The sequence below is a fragment of the Cibotium barometz genome, chromosome 3 (assembly GCF_041138505.1).
Source record: "Cibotium barometz isolate CiBa-2024 chromosome 3, ASM4113850v1, whole genome shotgun sequence".
Classification (NCBI taxonomy): Eukaryota; Viridiplantae; Streptophyta; class Polypodiopsida; order Cyatheales; family Cibotiaceae; genus Cibotium; species Cibotium barometz.
This window is the reverse complement of record NC_141048.1, coordinates 6,940,594-6,957,956: the sequence shown is the minus strand read 5'-3', so window position 1 is coordinate 6,957,956 and position 17,363 is coordinate 6,940,594. Positions and strand designations below refer to the sequence as shown.

General features: G+C 40.2%; 1 pseudogene; it reads left to right on the top strand.

The window, feature by feature from the left end:
* The first annotated feature begins 14,772 nt into the window (after positions 1–14,772).
* LOC147639655 (peroxidase 25-like) lies at positions 14,773–16,898 on the top strand (annotated as a pseudogene).
* Positions 16,899–17,363: the final 465 nt, after the last annotated feature.

The following is a 17,363-nucleotide window of genomic DNA, read 5'->3' as shown; positions in this document are numbered from 1 at the left end:
CAGTCACAAAATACAGTTTCTAAATCGATCTCTCGTCTTTCCACATTATCCCTCCTTAGTCCACATTACTTATTCCACATTCCATTCAATGTGTACTCATTCTCATCCATTTCCTCATATCGACGACACATTAATTCATATACACATTCACATTCACATCCATACATCCACATCTACATGCATACATCCATTTTTACATCCTCATTTATACATCCACATCCCATATCCACATTCATACATACACATCCATATCCACATCCATACATCCACATCCACATCCACATTCACATCCATACATCCACATTTACATGCTTACCTCCATTTTCACATCCTCATTTATACATCCACATCCCATATCCACATTCATACATACACATTCATATCCACATCCATACATCCACATCCACATGCATACATCCACTATCACGTCCTCATTCATACATCCACATCCACATACATACATACATCCATATCCACATTTCCATTCACATCTATACATCCACATCTACATCCACATACATACATTCATCCACATCCACATTCCACATTCACATCTATACATTCACATCTACATCCACATTCACATACATCCACATCCACATTCCCATTCACATCTATACATTCACATCTACATCCACATTCACATACATCCACATCCACATTCCCATTCACATCTATACATCCACATCTACATCCACATACATACATACATCCACATCCACATTCCACATTCACATCTATACATCCACATCTACATCCACATTCACATACATGCACATCCACATTCCCATTCACATTTATACATCCACATCTATATCCACATTCACATCTATGCATATACATCTTCATGCATACATCCATTTTCACATTCATACATCCACACTCCCATCTCCACATCCACACATCCACATACATGCATCCACACTCCCATCTCCACATCCACATACATACATCCATTTCCACATTCCCATTCATATAGCTCCATATGCCTTCACATCTAATCTTTTACATCACATCCATTCTCGCCCTATCACAACCCATATACATCTTATCCTATCACATACACTTCTTACCTCATCCCATACATACACATCTTATCACATCTTAATTCATCTTATCACCTCCTAACTTATTTCATAAGCATCTTATCACCTATCATGCATTTTGTGGTCTCTAACTCCCCTCTAGAAATAAGGCAACAACTGATCGTTAGTTAACCTTTCCTGAATCTTGCACCTCGAATTTAAGTGCTTAACATAGTCCCTCATCGACTCTTCTTCCTTTTGTTTAATATTATGTAATTGTGCCACAGGGCTCCACCTGTCACCCCACTATACGGGCAAAACTAGGCACAAAAACATTCTTTAGCCTTGTGAAGTTAACCTTATCCTCCAGCTTAAGAGTTCGGAACCATTGATGAGTTTTTCCTTCCAAGGTCAATGAGAAGGCATGTATCATTGTCACATCACTGACCGGCCCGCAAGTTTCACATGTGGATTCAAAAAACTGTATATGTTAGATAGGATCCCCGTTCCCAGAGAACTTTTGGACAAGTTTTGAAATGATATGTGGTTTCATTTGGGAAGGTCAGGATTCTAGAGTAGTACCTAGTTCTCTCAGCCCATCTCATCCACCCTTGTGGCTACATTAAGGTCCATGATTGGATCTCTCCTAGGTACTTGGGGAATTGCTCCCCCCTTCCTAGGCCACATCCCCTACCTGTATTGACTCTTCTAGGTATTTTGGGTCCATGGGATGGTCCAGCTGCTACCTGTGCCGGCAGTATCTTGGAATGACTCCGCATTCGTCACCTTCGTACGTCTTTGCAGAATCAAGAGTTCCATGTCTTGTAGGAACGTAGGATTATTGATCATCTGCTCAATATCCTTTTTGGTGTAGAATCGGTCCTCTACTTCACCTACCCTGCTAGCCAGGTTACCCTCTTCGTCTATGGTTGTAAATCCTTCCTCCGTTTTGGATTCCTTGTTTATGGGTTCCAAGTTTGGCATTTCTCCCTCACTTCTACCAATAACTATTTCTTGTTCCTTCCCTCGTGGACTGAAGTGGGTTAAGACTTCATGTTTCCTTCTTCTCAGCTCTTGTCCTACGAGTGTCAAGCTCTTGTTTCCTTAAGATCAACTCTTATAGTTGTTATTCCACCTCACTCCGTTTGAGGTCTTACTCTACTTCCTCGGTAGTGGGAAAGAATATTTGACCCATCCTAGCTGCACTTTCCATGTCTCGTCTTATTCGAGGGGTGCCGGTATTCGACAACCTATAATTCGATAGTTGGAATGGCACTTCTTGTCGTGGACCGAGTCCAACAACACTGGTTGACGGATCCATGCCCGTAGATTGCGCTTATTCCTCATGGTGGCTGGTTTGGAGACCAAAAAATCCCCGAGCAATATCATTGATACCACTGGACCTGGTTGGGGAGGATGGTTTCTCCTCTTCCCCAAACCCAATGTATCTCGGCCCTTCTTCCATGGACTCTTCACTACTAGTTTCAGCGGTGGTCAGGTTTCTTAAGACACTCAGGGGTGTGCTTGCGGAATGTACTGATCCCACACTTCTTTGGTAGGAAGATCCTGGGTGATTCGATGCACTATTCTCGGGTGTAAGACTGTCTCCGATGAGTTTTCCAGATCTTAAGTGCATGTATATATGATTTGATAAGCTATTTGTCAACCCAATTTGATTTTGCTTTTAATTTTATCACTCTGTTTCAAATGCCGTGAAACTGCAGAGAGTGGTTCACGTCGTGCAACTGCAAGAAATGGTTCACGTTGTGAACGTTCTCCTACACTTTCATGTGCTCAAAAAATTATGTACCCTTAAGGTTAGATTCCCTCTTTTTGGTATAATACGCCTTCCTTAACCGACCCTTGTGGCCTTGGTCTGTCCAATCATTGATTTTGGCATATGCATGAATGAGCAAAAAATGTTTCACGTCATGAAACAGTAAGGGTTTCATGTCGTGAGAACAGCTTCAGCTCGTTTCACGTCGTGAAATAGTAAGGGTTTCACTCTGTGAACCGCTCTTCAGGTCGTTTCACATCGTTGAACACCTTCCTAAACTTTCACGTGCTTAAAAATTTCAACAGATTGCAAGGTGTCAGAGGTGTCAGGATAAGGTTTTCTATTTTTGGAAAGGCAATCCCATGATTTTCGGCATTAATCACGGCACTGATTTCATGAGCAATTCACGACGTTAAACTGCAAGAAATGGTTCACGGCATGAACAACTTTTCTGCACTTTCACGTGAAACTTCCCACATTGAATTTGGTGACTTTGGGTGCGTAATAATTATCCAATTGATAGCAAATTGACTGTGCCACTCCTAAGGAACGAAATGCAAGTTCTTGGCACATTCAATGGTCCCTTATGTTTTTATTTTTTATGAATTTTTTGAAACAGAAAGAAAATAACACACCAACCTGCTCATTCACGCTGGTGGTTTTAATGATGCGAATATAAAAATTAACAAGAACAAACAGTGAAACCTTATCTTAGAAACACTCCACTACAAACACACACAACATCACAAACAATTTCTCACAATTTTTTCTACCATACACATCTTATTCATTCATTTCCACATAATGCATTACCAGAATGCAAGGGCAATAATAAATCCTATGCAATGGGAGCTGAAACTCTAAGAGGTTGAAAGAAACAAAGGTGTTTTCCCGGCAGCGACACCAAAAATGTTATGGGCTACCACACTTCCAAGAGGGAACTCTACACATTCACCTAATGGGTGAGCAATAGATCACAACTATCGTAGGGTACTTACCAATGCTTCGATCAAAATGCCTTATATACAATTGGCCCTTATTCACACTTGCGTGTCTAAAACTTACTTATGAGGCCTTGGGTGGCCAATATCTCATAATGTACAACTTTTATAGTGCCATTTCATGACACTTATTAATGTCCTCAATTGAAGATCATGTTTGTTAATCCAAAATAGGATTAACATATACATAAAGCATATGCATAGTGCATAGGTCTTGAAAGCTCTATGCATTGCTCTATGCATAGCCTTCTTGCAAGCTTTATGCATAAGCTCTATGCATAGGCTTCTTGCAAGCTCTATGCATAGAGCTTGCATAAGCTTACAAGTTCTATGCATAGCCTTCTTACACATAGGCTTTATAAGCTTACAAGTTCTATGCATAGCCTTCTTACACATAGGCTTTATGCATAAGCTTTATGCATAGGCTTCTTGCAAGATTTATGCATAAAGCCTATGCTTGAAAGTTCTATACATAGCCTTCTTGCAAGCTTTATACATAAGCTCTATGTATAGGCTTCTTGCAAGCTTATGCATAGGCTTCTTGTAAGCTCTATGCATAGAGCTTGCATAAGCTTGTAATATCTATGTATAGCTTTCTTGCAATCTTTATGCATAGGCTTCTTGCAAGCTTATACATAGGCATCTTGTAAGCCTATGCATAGATCTTGCATAAGCTTGCATCTAGCTTACAAGAAGAATTAAGCTCTATACATAGAGCTTGCATCTAGCTTAATGCATTATGCTCTATACATAGAGCTTGCATCTAGCTTGCATCTAGCTTAATGCATGCATTAAGCTCTATGCATAAAGCTTAATACATAAAGTTTTATGCATAAATCTTGTGGATGAGCTTTTTGCATAAGGCTTTATGCATTGCATAAAGCTTTTTTGAATGTTTTATGATTCAAGCAATTGACTCTTATGCATGTATTTGGGTTAGGTTGTATGTATAGGCAATGTCAATTGACCCATCTCGTAGGACCTAGATGTCACAAATCTACTCAATTACATCAATGAACGATATGGGCAGCAAGTTTGGACACATTTTAGTCAGAGACACAGGTATGATTTATGCGTAAAGCTTGTGGATGAGCTTTTTGCATAAGGCTTCATGCATTATGTTTTTATGCATAAAGCTTTTTTAAATGTTTTATGATTCAAGCAATCGACTCTTATGCATGTATTTAGGTTGGGTTATATGTATAGGCAATGTCAATCGACCCATCTCGTAGGACCCAGATGTCACAAATTTGCTCAATTACATCAACGGATGATATGGGCAGCAAGTTTGGACACAGTTTAGTCAGACACATGTATGATTTAACAAAACCTTTTCACATACATAAAGTTTACCCTTTATGCATTTTGTAAGTCTTAATGTTTAATCTTATATGCACGCCAACTTACCATATGGCCAGTCAACTCTATATGGCCAATCTACCCCATATGGCCAGTCGTCTCCATGGGGGCAGTCCACTCCTTTGATAGGCGCAGGTCTGAGTGGTGCAGGCCCATCACGTTATGGCTATGATGATCCTACACCACCAACGTCGACTAGACCCACCCCCACTCCCTCACGTCCATCTTCATCCACGAGGACTATGTAGTACGGAGTCTGCTGGGGGGTAGTAGACATGCTAAAAGCGGGGGGGGGGGGGGTGGACTACTTTTGAATTGGAAAAGTAGCACAAGGTCTCTCGAGTCATGTCCCCAATGGGGGGGATATTCATTCGCTCATTTTGAGCCCCCCTCGAGAAGACCCATCCCTCGAGAAGACCCATCCCAGCATTTGATCCACACACCCTACCATACAACATGGATGTCGATATGGTGCCCTTGTGTGAAATTGATGCACGAGGGAAGCAAGTCATGAACTACATGCATGTACTTGCTAACCTGGAGTTCACGAACTCCTTTAAAAAGTGGAAAGCATAGGATGAGCTCTCAAATCAATATGTCAATGATGTGCTCAGATGTGGAGTTTGTTATTTCGCATGCGGGCCTTTGTTTCTTGGAGGAGTGGATGAACAGAAGGATTAAGCTTTTGCTCTCTAATAGGAGAGAAAACATTAAGAGAGCAACAAAGAACAATTTGGAAAAGCCCAGCGGTTTGTTCACAGGAGGAGTGGAGGCACGCATGGAGCTTCGTGAGAAAGCACCCACATGCTTTTCAATGAAGATCTAGACTATGAGCATGAAGATCTAGACTACGAGCATGAAGTGGGAGAAGGAAGTGAAGAGGATGAAAATGATGATGAGCACTCGGAATCTAATGAGAATTCCGAGTAGCCTCCTCTTCTTTGACTTATTTTTTGTATATATGGCCAAAGGCTTGATAATTCAAGAAATTTAATACATATTTGGCTCACTTGCATTCTTCTTAGTTTATGTCTTTTTTAAGTTTATGTTTGTATCAAAACATTATGACTCTATTTTAATAAAAAAAGAGCTGCGAGACAGACTAGGGAGCTCTATGTAGACTCCTTAGTCTACCCTCGCTTTTTTTTTCACGCAGTTCTATCATTGCCCACAGCAGCAAAATATTGCTGCTACTCACAATAGCAAAATATTGCTGCTACTCACAATAGCAAAATTTCATTGTTAAACAACGAAATATCATTACTCTCGAGAAATATTACTGAGCAGTGATATTTTGCTGCTATTTTTGCTGTTGAGTAGTGATCCCAACCAAAATAGCAGCTTTTTAGTAGAGTGAAATGGGCTTGACATCTCCCTACCCTTCTAGTTATAAAAGTGCAGCTATTTTTGCTGGTACACCCTCATTTTGTTGTAGTGGATGCACTTAAGGAAGCACTAGTAGTGTGGCAAAAGAGGGAAAGAGCTAGACCACAAATGTGAACTAGCAGCTTGGTGAAGATGAGGCATAATAGCAATGAAGGGAGCTTGGAAAGATATCCATTCAAGTGGTCAAGGATAATGTAGAATCAATACCATATTATATTACCTCCCCAATGATGCCCTCCACCACTTGGTTACTAATCATCTCGGCACTCAAGTTATCACAAATCTCATATTCTCTACATAGACTATTTTGTAACTAAATTTATGTTGCAAGTTTACACTGAACCATAAATTGGGCATACACAATCAAAATTGACAAGTCTTCCACAAAGTGCATATTTGTAGAGCCAAAATGAGGCACAAAACATGCATGTATTGTATTGAAATGTGTAAAATTTTAGTTAACATAGTTATCCACTTAACGTAGTTTACCAGTTAATGTAGTTAACTAATTTTAACGTAGTTAACTAGTTAACCAGTTTACATAGTTAACTAATTAGCATAGTTAATTACACACAACATGGTCTTCTTCTTTTCACTAGGAGGATGCATCAATCTGAGATAGTGACTTTCGTGTTTGCTTGTAGCTTTCAGAGCTACCAAAGGTGTTCTCTAAAATCAAAGAGGGAAAGAGGTAGAAATACTCTCACATGAACCGGAGCTCTAATAACATAAAGAGAATGTGGGAGAGCTTGAGATCCTTGGAAGAAAACATACACACACATAAGAGAGAGCAAGACACAAGAGAGAGATGGATGGCTGGATTTTCTTCTATCTTCTTCTTCTCTTAATCTAATATATCATAAAGATAAGAGTACATACTATAAGGGAAAGTACTCTCCTACTAAAATATATAAGGTCGGTCCATAGTGTGAAACTGACTGTATGAGCTGTGGCTATAACTATGCCATACTCTAGTAATCTAAATGTGGCTATCACGCAACCTGTCATCTTCTAGTGGTATATCAACCATAATCTCACCAACCATGCCAGTGGGCATAAGTGCGAAAGCTATCACGCAGGTGGGTCATCAATGTTCATAGCACTAGTTGAGCTCAATATCTCAACAATAACATCTTCTTACTACTGTAATTCATGTGCAATAATCATCATGTTTCCATCTTTTAATTGTTGTAATTCCCACTATACATACAACAACCTCCTTATTTTCATTGCCAGGTTTTTAATTGATGGTATCAAGGACATGATTGACCTTAGGAAAGGGAGTATATCAATCACTTGGTTTTAGCATGGTTGAATTGATAATGTATGCATACACTTGTAAAGAGCATCTTTATTATATTATAACTTCATTATTTATATGATGCTCCCCTGCCTTGTACATTTTATATAGAGCATGAGAAACTCAGCTAACAAGGTGAATTGCTTACAACAGCCTTGTAACTAATGATAGGCACCCTTGGGTCACTTACTTCAGGGTGGCCTAATGAGAAAAGACTTATGAAGTACAAAAGCCAGTTTCTCATCTTTTTAACACACAATTCTCCATATATGTAATAGAGCTAGTGTTTTCTCTACCCTTGTAACTCTTTCTCTATACAATTCTCCATATATATAATAGAGCAAGTGTTTTCTCTACCCTTGTAACTCTTTAGTGAGTGAGTGAGGAGGAGATTGTTGCCCATTGGCTCTTGGGGGGTTGACTTGAAAATATATAAGTGTATCAACATGAGTTCACCAAAGACAATTTTCTAATTCAAAAATTTGAGACAAATTTATAGAAATATACTTACATTAGAGGACTTATTAATGTACTTTGGAAAAAAAATATGTTTATATAGAAAAAGGGCCATTTTAAATATTCAATTCATAGATATAGGATTTTCAAAATACCTCTTGAACGCACATAATATATACATTTTCTATAGAGTGGATTCCCTTAGATTTGGCTGAACTAGCTAAGCATATTAGACAAGGACAAAGAAGATCTAACATCCAAGGACTAGACTATCCGAGGAGAGGGCTTTTCTATAGGGTGAATCCCCTTAGATTTTGCTAAACTGGCTAAGTCCCACGAGATAAGTTAGAGCGACGAGGATAAAGAATCTCTTAACATCCAAGAACTAGACTATTTGAGGAGAGGTATTTTAAAGTTTGATTATTCATGCAATCCTATGGACATGAGTATGAAGGAACAATGTGATGGTGATGTACATGGTCCTATGGGCGTAAGTGTGAGGGTACATGCAAGTGGTGTGGCCATGTGTTATAGAAAAGCTCTCAGTACATGGGTTGAGCAAAAAAAACTGGCTCATGGTGTCTTATAATGCCTGAAAGTAGCTCCATTCATAATTGGACCCTTTGAGGTGCTGAGAGCTCTTTTAGGGTTGACTAGGTGGCTCATGATGGTGGTGACGCATGAAATCTTTCATAAAAATCCTACACTTGGTAGACACTACTATTTTGAGTGGAACAATGTTGTAGCTTTCAGTTTGCAATTTCTCTCACTTAGAGCTAGGATAAGAGAGGAAAGATTAATTGGCAGAGGATGTGAGAAAAATGATGCTTGTGGGAACTAGCTATATAAATGTTAAGGAAACCCTACGCTAACGTGTCGTGGGAAGCATGTCATGGGAAGTTGCCTATCCATCGAGCTTGAGCAATGCTCAAGAACTCCATCATAGCCGCTTGTCACCGTCGTCCTCCCACACTCGTTGTTACCCTGAGGCGGTTGGCACAGCCTCTCTCGCGAAGATCGTGTGGGATCTCCAAGGAAGACGATCGCATTGGTAGCCTAATCACTCAAGCAAGAGGGAGAGAAGAAGCAAGAGGAAAGCATGAGGAAACAAGTGATTAGCACTAATCACTCCCAAACCCTAATCCTAAGCACATGTGGATTAGCACTAATCACTCCCAAACCCTAACCCTAAGCACATCACACATGCTAGATTAGAGTTGCAAGAGAGAGGGAGAGAGAACAGTCCACTTCTATTGCACAAATGGGAGAATGAGTTACAAACAAGAGAAATTTGCTTTTATAGTTCTAAGCCTTTTCCTACTAGGTCACCTAGGAGTTAGTGACCCAAGGCGCCCAAAACATAGTTACAAGGCTTTTCTCAATTAACCAAGATCCTCTTGTTTGTCCTTCGAAGCTCAATACTTGGGAGCGTCTTTAGGGAGTTTCCCTTATCAAATGACGTTATTTAAAATATAGTGTCGGCGACGACAAGTGTACGGACATAGCACCCACCACATTGGTTTGAATCTTTCCCTGAGCAATGGGGTTTGCTTGGAGAGGTAATGGTTGGAATGGAAAGATGGGCACTGGAGAAGGTCATGGTGGCACTATGTGTGAGTAGTTAGTTTTAGGGGTGATGCCACTAGTAAGGCGTGGTGCCCAAGAGGAGAGGAAGATAATGTTACAAATAAGCTTTAGGTTGTCATTAGCGTGGTGGCCAATTGTGTGGAATAGCTTTCTTGTATGTTATCGAGAAATATTGCTCATTTGTAGGCTTAATCAAAGGTGGAGGAGTCCTTGACCAACATGTGATCGTGAAGTCTTGGACTGTGCAAGCCCAAGAGGAAACGGTCCATTAAGTGCTTGTCACTCAATTTTTCCCTCTCTTTGCGACGTGAATCAAGGTACTTGATGTGTGTAACGTAGTCGCGTAAGGTTTCCTCTTGTTTTTGTTCCAATTGGAACAGTTGGATCATGGGGCTCCATTTGGGCGTAGGGTGAAAAGCCAAGAATGAAGGCCTCTTTCACTACTTTGAAAGCACATTTATGCCGAGGGTCCAAGGATTAGAACCAATGCACTGCCTTGTCATACACTTTCGGTTGGTACAACCGTGGCCTTAGGGTGGTATGGCCGTATGCTTAGGAAGGTACGGCCATGGCAAATTTTTGGGATGGTACGTCCACGGGTACGCTTAGAAGCATACACCCGCGTACGCTTTAGGTTGGTGTGGCCATGGCCTTAGGTTGGTGTGGCCGTGGTAATTTTTTTTTCAAAAAAAGTTCTTAGAAGCTCGTGGCCTTAGGTGTGAACGACCGTGGGCAAGTTTAAAATTTAAATTTAAATTTTGAATTTTGAATTTGAATTTCAAATTTGAAGGGAAATGAGTGGGAGACAACCAAGATCTCCTCATTAATGCAAGGTAGGTGTGGGAAAAGGCTAAAGTTAGAGGCTACCTCTAAATTAGTGGATTTTGACTAATTTAGAGGCACTCTAACTTAACTAATGCTTAATCTTTTTAATCCCACTATTAATCACCTTTTAACCCTCTTTTTTACTCTCTAATTACTCCTAAATGGTGAGGAGTTCAGGGATGGGGATTCGATAGGCGGATTAGCAATGTTTAGGCTAATCCAATGATGTGATCACCCCTAATTAATCCTTCTAATTAGGTCTTTAGTTAACCCACTCAAAAAAGGAAAAATTAGGCAAATGAGACCTAATTAGTACTAATTCTTGCTAATTAAAGCCTAATGGGAGTAGACTAAACATGGATTTTGGTCAAGGCAAGTGTTTAGAATACTAATGCCACTTCAATTATTCTAATTACAAGCAATTAGGCTCATTTTTTTGATTTTTTGCTCTCTTTAAGTTCACTAATCACACTAACCAATAGATTAGTGATAATTAGTAAAAATTAAGGGATAGTTTATGGTTTTTTGGTGGATTAAGGTTCTATCTAACAATGCTAGCCTACCTATGCAAAGTGATTAAGCAAAAGAGACAAGATTAAGCTAAAAATTAAGAAAAATAGTTTAGATTTAAGCAAAACTCCTCTTGATTAGGCTCTCTAATCACCCAAATCTCAAGCTTTTTCCACTCAAACTTGTAGTAATCCTACTCTAAATATAAAGCTTTGCATAAATCACAACAAAAACATTAAAAATAACCATACAAAACTACTAAGTAGTGTTTTTATCGTAAACAACAACTATACTTACACAAAAGGGTGTCATGCCACTATGTAGTGTTTTTATTGTAAACAACACCTATACTTATACAAACAATAATACCAATGAAAGCATAATTTAAAATTTTCAAAAATAAAAATTACAAAATAAACCTACATGACTTCTTATTGTGAGCAAAAATTATGTGTACACAAAGGATAAATGATAATCAAAACATATTCACACCAAATCTAAAAAATTTCAAAAACAAAACCGCAAAAAAGTACATCAAATTTCCTCCATTGCTAATTCCCTTGGTGATTGTCCACAAAATGAGCCAGCGTTGTCCCTGTATGGCAGTACCAAGTGGACTAAATGGACCAAAAAGATGGGGTGGTTTAGCATTTAGTTTCACTAAATCACCATCTGCTTACATGCTTACAGAAGGAAGAGTAGGATTGACACTTGTCAAAAGCCAGTGCACTTTATATTGGCGCCTAGTTTCAGCGCATCAACAATGCCTTTTCAGCAAATTCGGTGGAAATAGGGCTTGTGTGGGGCCGTCTACTTTTCTTGTGCTCTCATTTGGACATTTGATAGATTTTTTTATTTTTTTATTTTTTATTTTTTTGTGTGGATGGCGTTGGGGTGAGAGTGAGAGTGGGAGTGGGAGTGGGAGTGGGAGTGGGAAGAGTGTTAACAGAGCCACAGCACACACTCACCTTTTCATAGTTCCTTTGAAAGTTGGTGGGCGACCACACACTAGCTTGCACACTTGTCCGCAAATATAGAAGGTGCAGGAAGCTCAATATGGCGCCACATCGTGCTTCTTTTAAGCTTGCTCTTTTAATAAGTATTGCTCTGACCAATTTGGCCGCGATCTCTCTCTTAAGCCCCAGCAACTCAGGGTTCAGAAAAAGTCGGGTTCGCTTCAACCTTGGCCAGTTCAGATTGTGCGAATACTTGTTCGTCTAGAGTCGGGGAGGAAGTGATAATTTGTTCAAAAATTAAAGGATTGAAACCTCGTGGAGCTTTTTTGAAAGGGATTCCGACCGGTTCACACTAGCACTAGGAGGATTAATTTATATAGTATATAATATATATATTATATAATATAGTATATAATATAATATATATATTAAACTATACTTAATATTAGTATATAGTATTTAATTTATTATGGTGGATTTAAAGAGAGGTAGAGGGCCGAGGATAAGGTTGGGGTTGGGAGTGAGACTGTGAGTGGAGGAAAAAAAAAGGGTGGGGCCAGGGATTAGGATTCATAATTTTATTTTTTTTTATATTTCTAAATTCTTCATGGCACATGCGGCAGCGGCCCTGGCCCCTCTGTGCTTCAGCCTTCTCGAATCTCAACTGCATCGAGTCTCGACGATCGTCCTGAGTCCTGAGTCCTGACCCTCTTTCTTCTGCGGCTCTGCCTGTGTGTGCACCGGCTTCGAATCGACGAACGTCGAAACCTGCTTGCCATGATGCCATCGCTTGCAACACTAAACCTTAACTAGGTTTTTATCTCTCCCCTGCCGCACCGGCTCGTGTGAAGAGAACCGAGGTAATCTTCTCTCTCCCTGGTTTTTGCTTTTCTGCACGGTTTTTATTCTCTATCGTCTCGACTCTCTATCCTCGAGGTCAGAGGCTATGGTGGCCTCAACTTTGGGTTTTTTTACCTCTACTCCCTTTTACAGCCTTTCATAGTTCCTTTGCCGCCCGCTGCTGCTGCCCACCTCCCATTCTAAACCTTCATATTGGACTCTGGAGTCTTGTTACATGGCCCCTCCAGACTCCTTCCTATCGCTTTGCATGCACTCGCGGTTCGGCCCCCGGGGCAAGGAATCGCGCTGAGCACACTCAAAGGGGAAGCATAGACTGTTTCCCTCCAAAAGATTTTCTTTTTTTACAAACCTTCATTTTTGTCACCAACAGTCCTTCTTGGCTTGCCTCGTCTTGATAAAAACGATCAAGACTGATGAGGAGAGGGTTGGCCAAGTTCCAAATCCCAGTTTTACCCTTTTCTTTTCGTCCGAATGAGAGTGGTGTAGCGTGCTTGTGTGCCTACGAGTTGGTCGCGCCAGATAAAGGCAATGACAAAGCAGTCCACAAAAAAAAAAAATATACAGTAGTGACTCACACCGCCTGCGGGAAGGGTGGGAGCCTGGCATTGAGATCGATGTCCTTCTCTGTTTGGTACAAGTTTGGGGTGGCGAGGAGCTCATGGTGGCTGCTGGCCGACGGGCCATCACCTAAGGTAGCAGGCCACATGCCGCCGTGCCGGCGGACAAATCACACCTGGGCGACCAATGCCTGCAGGCTTATTAACTGACCAGGCTGGCCTTAACTTAAGTAGCCAATTCAAGGAACTGCAAGGGCAGGCATACCTAAAGGCTTGTGTGTGTGTGTGTGTGTGTGTGTTTGTGTGTTTGTGTGTGTGTGTGTGTGTGTGTGCGCGCACGCGCAGGCGAGGTTCTTATTCTTTGTATTATCAAATTGTAGAAAAGGTGTCTATTTTGAGGTAAGGTTTATGCTTCATCATGGCACCTAAATCAAAAGATAAAAGACAAGGTACACTTCTTACTTGGGCTAGCATTGATGTAACTAAAATTTCTAAAAAGGCTAAAAAGGTTGTTGAGAATGAATCTCGTTCATCATCAGCTTGTGTGAGTGTTGCAAATGTTACTGATGAAGCCTTGAAGTGTATGTCTCTTGAAGAGAGGGCCGAGTATGATAAGAAAAATGAAAGGCGTGCACTCTTTCAAAAAGAATAGCTAGATGATTATAAGTGGCTCGAGTATGATGATAAGGAGGTGAAATTATTTTATAAATTTTGCTTAAAGTATCCTCATCCACATTCTGCGTATGCCAAAGGTGGATCGATAAACTTCAAGGTAAGTAATTTTAAGTCTCATGCACAAACTGAAAGAGCAATGGTGCTTAGCAACAACCACTAAACGTTTACGGAGATGTCATACCAAGATTGGAAACATGCTTGCTTGCTTCTTTCAAGTATGATTTCTAGTCTCTTTATTTCAACTATGTGAAATTGTATCAATGGCAAAATGCAACATCTTAAGGTTTAAATGTTATAGCACATATACACTATGAAATGCATATTATGATGGTTTAGAAAAGTCGTAGAAGGATAGCATATTTAAGTTTAAATTTTATAGCACATGTACATTATGAAATGCATGTTATGATGGTTTAGAAAAGTCATAGAAGGATATGGTCCGCCTTCTTCAAGTAGCAAGAGGGACTGAGATTCTTCATTCTTGTATGAAAAGGATCATGCCGCCTAAAATTTTGAAATACCTGTTCAACTTGTAGCGAGGAGGATTCATGGCCGGTTCATTGAAAAATATTTCCCAAACCCTGGCCCAGCTTCATGAGCGCAGTGCTTGCACAGACCCAGGTTCTACGACAGCTCTTGCCCGAATGCAGAGTCCATAGTGAAGTTGACAGTTCGGATGCACACGCAATTGGACATCAGCATACCTGCAGGCCTGCTACGCCTGCATTTCCATGACTGTTTTGTCCGGGTGAGCTTAGTTAATACAAACGTCTTAAGTAGGCCCAATACTACTTATAAATCTGTTGATAAGTACGTGCTGATCAGAGGTTGACTCCTGCGCCGACATACTCTCCCTCGCTGCCAAAGACGCCGTGGAGCTGGTATGATCGATCGAATTGCATGCTGCTAACAAATTGTTTGGATCGCACAAGCACATGATTTATCCTCAGGCAATAATTATGATTACACCTATGCATGCATACATACTATAACCCATTATATAAATCCTTCAATATTGAAAACAAGAAATAGCACGTGAGGTTCAACGGATTTGGAAAACAATCTATAGATGTTGACCTTTGAATACACTCTATAACTCATCGTTTTTTTTTGTGTGTGTGTGTGTGTGTGACAGAGAGACATGGAGAGAGAGAGAGAGAGAGAGAGAGAGAGAGGAGAAGGTCGGTGTATGTGTGTGTGTGTGTGTGTGTGTGTGAGAGAGAGAGAGAGAGAGAGAGGAGGTCGGTGTATGTGGGTGCGTGGGTCTGTGTGATGTGTGATCTGTGTGTTTGTCTCTGTGTGTGTGTGTGTGAGTGTGTGTGTGTGTGTGTGTGTGTGTGTGTGTGTGTGTGTGTGTGTGTGTGTGTGTGTGAGAGAGAGAGAGAGAGAGAGAGATTAAAATGATCAAAGATCAGAAATCTTTGTGATGTCTTTATCGATCATGTGATCGAGCTTCTAATATTTTATACCCTCCTATAATTAATTATCAGAGCAAGGGGCCTAGTTGGCATGTTCCTCTTGGACGACTAGATGGGAGACTGTCTTCTGCTTCAGATGCATCGAACATGCCTTCGCCCACCACAGACGCCATCGTCATCCTTAAGCAGAAGTTTGCTGAAAAAGGGCTCTCAGTAGAAGACCTTGTGTTACTCAGTGGTAAGCTATTACGAGTTCAATTCTCATGTTGATATATGTAACCTTCTAAATTAGCACACTCCATCTGAGTATAATATGCATACTGTGGATAATTATCACTTGTGGATCTAGTTACATGTCGATATATTTAATGTTTATCATCACAAGCTCTTTTGAGTTTGTGTGATTATGTCATAATCCTTATGGATCTAGTCGTGTGTCCCTTAAGCTTAGGACAAGCTTTTTATAAGTGAGTATGAGTGTAATAATTTCTCGTTAGATTAATGCAGCTGTATATTTCTCACTGTCTCAAGCACTCTATCTGCTAATAATTGATGTTAGCTTAACGTTTAATTAACCTCTATAATTGATTTTTTTTGTGTGTAGGTGCCCACATGATTGGACAAACTGACTGCTCTGCAGATTCTTCAACTATAGGCTTTACGACTACTCAGAGTCAGGCCAATCTGACCCCTCCATCAACAATGATTTTGTGGGGGAGCTGCAAGACCTATGTCCGGCCAATGGAGATGGGTTGACCAAGGTGGCGCTGGATAGAGGAAGCCATACCACCTTTGACACCAGCTTCTTCAAGAACGTGAACAAATGCTATGGCATGCTAGAGTCTGATCAGAGGCTCATGTCTGACGGCACCACTACCAATTATGTGAGAAGATATGGAGGGATTAATAAGAGCGAGGGGGGCTTGAAGGGCTCATTGGTGGCCTTCTCGGTGGGGGATCATCGTTTGATTCGGCCTTTGCTAGCTCCATGGTTAAGATGAGGAACATCGGAGTGAAAGTAGATGGTGATGATGATGGAGAAATACGAAAAGTATGCTCAACCTTTAATTGAAGTATTAGCCCCCTAGCATCAGTTATAGTCGGAGTTGGAAGACTGCAAATGTAATTGGTCTTAGACAAGGATTTGAACATGAAACGCCATAATCATGTCATGATATTTATAAATAAAGGTAAAAGTGATAATGTGAACCCTTCCATGTACACGATTTGTGCAAATTTTTCACATTGACGAAGTAGTTGTCGGGGTTGTATTGGTGCCAAGGTTACACGTTACTTGAGTTGAAGGTTATGCTTACTTAGATTGCAATGTCCATCATTACATGTTTATCAGAGCTTAAACGAGCTTGGTCAATGGTTACAAGCTTCTTAAGAGTGATCAGTAAGGTTTGCATGTTAATCATTTTATGTGTTGAGACACTACAATATCAGTCTAAATGAGATAATTGATCAATGGCTACAAGCTTCTTAAGCGTGATCAATAATTATGGAGTGATCAATAATGTTTGCATGTCATAAATTTATGGAGTGATTAGTAATTATGGAGCTTCTTAAGCATGATCATTAATTATGGAGTGATCAGTAATGTTTGCATGTTACGAATTTATGTGTTGACTCTACAATACCAATCTTTTCTATCACATTTAAAACTT